Consider the following 3552-nt stretch of genomic DNA (forward strand, 5'->3'; position numbering starts at 1 on the left):
CACCTGATCCCTTCGACACCTCGTGGTTGCATAGGCTGGTGTGCTTCTTCCATGTGGGCTTTGTTGCTTCTGAGCTAGATGGCCATCTTTGCACATTTCATTAGAATAGTTTAATGTGTCATCTTGAGGTGCCATTTGTGATTCTCGGTTCAGCTCTTTTACGTCATCATTTCTGTCACTTGTTTGAGCTACTCTACAGTTTTCAGAGTATCTTCTAACCTCCATTTTTATCTTTTCTCTTTCTTGTCTTTTGAACGACCCTTTGCTTTCTTCCTGTTTGATGACCTTGGTCTTCTGTCATTAGTGCTCAATATGTCAAATCTGTTCTTTGAGATTTCCTCAAAACTCAGGGGAACCATACTCAAGGTCATATTTTGGCTTTGTGGACTTATTTTAATTTCCTTCAGCTTCAACCTGAACTTACATATGATGTATTAATGATCTGTTCCACAGTCAGCCCCTGGGCTGGCTTTAGCTGATATGGACCTTCTGCATGGTCTCGTCCACAGATGTAGTCAATTTGATATCTGTGAATCCACCTAGAGAAGTCCATGTTTACAGCCGCTGCTTGTGTTGTTGAAAAACGGTATGTGCAATGAAGTCTTTGGTCTTGCAAAATTACAACACTCGATCTTACTGCTTTGAACACAGTGTAAGCACTGCACCACCTAAAAATCTCTGATCTCAAGTTTACATTTTACCAAGTACATAGATAGGAATATAATGTTTTTAAAAGCCTCTTTCATATGTTAACTATTTCAAAGGTAAGATATCGGCTCATCACCTAGCCATTTTTATATAAAACACAACTCACTGCCATCGCGTCAATGCTGGGCTCGTCTGTGGGTTTTTGAGACTGTAACTGTTCACAACACATAACTTCGATGCCACACCACCAGGGAGCCTTCTAATATAAGGATATAGCAAAACAAATCCAGGAAGCACACGGGGAAAATGCTCTCATCTAAGTAATCCATTCCAATGGCTTGCCAACACATGTGCTCCTTGAGCTATGTAGGCAGGCCAGCATTACCCAGAGAAATGGGATACAAGAACCTACAACCACACTCATGGCCATGGAATTGATTCTGACTCAAAGCGACCCTATAGGACAGAGTGGAGCTGTCCCTGTGTGAGTTTGAGGCTGTGAATCTTTGTGGGGGCAAGAAACCTCCGCTTTCACTTATGCAAGACTGATGGTTTCAAACTGCTGACTTTGCAGTTTGCAGCCTACAATGTAACTCAATACATCTCCAGGGACCCTTGGATGCAAGAAAGTACTGCTTAAAATGCAAGATAAGACAATTCTTTTCCTGTTTCTACAACTTCCAGTTACAACTGCTTTCGAAGCAAGTTCAAATTAATTTTCTTCCATTCTTTACATGTAAAACACACAAAATACACTAAATTTAATGCTGCATTAATACAAAAGTATTCTTTTAGAAATATGTGGAAATTTTACCAAAATAAGTTTCTCAGTCATGGTGACTCTGGGATACTAGGAATTATGTGACTTACCTACATGGGGTAGGCAATATACTTGTATTTCATACTTGTCAGCTAGATATTGGGAATTATACTGTGCACTCCAAAGAGTTGTTGGAAAGGTCAAGGGTCAGAATGAGTATGACCAGACCCGGGGCAGTGAGCAGCTGGCACAGGTTGGGCTTTTTGTGTGTTTACTGCTGCCCAGCATGGCACAAAAGGAAATCACTTCTGTGATGTTTAATTTGATCAGTTATCTCACTACCCAGCTGATTATGTGCAACCATGTTTACTTGAGAAGCCCCAAAGAGAGCCCCGAGAAACATCTGCCATGCTCTTCTCAGAAGGTAATGTGACCCTGGTATGTGAAACTCAAGCAAAACGTAAGACATCGTAGAAAGTTGAAAGAAGAAATAAGCTGGGATTCCAGAAGCATGTAAAAGAAAATCCTAAACCTGACCAGACCCGAGCACCAGCAGGTGCTCTTGAGGGGGACATTGGTGTGAATAAATTTAATATATGCTGAAGGGAGGCAGCCAACTTGTGCCATTTTATCCAGTAGTCACTGCAGGTACAACATATAGGTAGGAGGGCTTAAAAATATATTTGGAAGTGGAAGAAAAGATATGGGTGCTGTAGCAAAGTGTAATGAGGAAACCAGAGGTGCCCAGCTGTCAGAAAGTATAGCATCTGGGGTCTTAAAGGCTTGTCTTATAGCAGGCAGCCACCTTAGTGAGGCATCAACTAAGTCCACAGGGAAAAAGCACATCAACCTGTGTGATCCAAGGATTGTAAACAATAAAACCCAAATCTGAATAAGGGAATGGTGTCAGAGTTTAAATTTTGAACACTCAATTTGCAGAAGATTGTGGATGATAGTGGGAACCCAAAATCCATGTGCAGGGTCTACACATGGATTAAGCCTTCAGTGAATCCCCTCCGACCATACTTGAGGGATGTGAATAGCCTTGTTATCAGACAGAGAGCATCGTAAAGACATTTATAGCAGATATAGTTGGGTTAAAATGCAGCACCTTATCAGTTGATCTCCCTTTTGGCCCATTTGAAAGTTGTTTCAGCTTTTAATATTTTATGCTTTTCCCTTGAAGGTTATCTAGTCATTTTTGTTGGCACTTTTGTTCGTTTGTGTTTTGCATGATTTTGTGTTTTGTATGATTTTCTGTGTTTGCATTTTGTGTTTTATATGATTTTCTCTGTATGTATTTCAGGATAGGTAACCTACAGAGACAGTAACTGGGTTAATAACTATCTAGGGACATGGCTGGGAGGATGGGAGGAAACTGGGAGCTAACAACAATGGTTAAGAGAAGAAAATGCTCTAAGATTGATTGCGGTGATGATTACACAACCCTTAATATTAAATGATTAAATTGTATGATATGTGAAGTATATTTAATCAACCTTAAAAGAAAAAAATTAAGAAGTTTTGCTCTGAAATGAAAAATAAAAGCCACAAAACATGAAAAAAAGTGTCATATGCCTACAAAGACATTATGTCACCCGTGTTTAAGAAGGGTTTATTCATCCTTTTTGTAAAAAAAAAAAAAAAACAAACATTTTTTGGGGGGCTCATACAACTCTTATCACAATCCATCCATCCATCCATTGTGTCAAGCACATTTGTCCATTTGTTGCCCTCATCATTCTCAACACATTTGCTTTCTACTTGAGCCCTTGGTATCAGCTCCTCATTATTTCCCCTACCTCCCCGCACCCCTCCTTCATGAACTTTTGATAATTTATAAATTATGATTATGTTGTCATGTCTTACACTGTCCAAAATCTCCCTTCACCCACTTTTCTGTTGTCCATCCCCTAGGGAGGGGTTATATGTAGATCCCTGTAATTGGTTCCTCCTTTCAACCCCACCATCCCTCCACCCTCCCCGTATTGCCACTCACACCACTGGTCCTGAAGGGATCATCCGTCCGGGATTCCCTGTGTTTCCAGTTCCTATCTGTACCAGTGTACATCCTCTGGTCTAGCCAGATTTGTAAGGTAGAATTGGGATCATGATAGTGGGTGGAGGAAGCATTTAGGAACTAG

Source organism: Echinops telfairi, unplaced genomic scaffold (assembly GCF_000313985.2).
Source record: "Echinops telfairi isolate 266 unplaced genomic scaffold, ASM31398v2 ScPeMD7_3;HRSCAF=10, whole genome shotgun sequence".
NCBI classification, from domain to species: domain Eukaryota; kingdom Metazoa; phylum Chordata; class Mammalia; order Afrosoricida; family Tenrecidae; genus Echinops; species Echinops telfairi.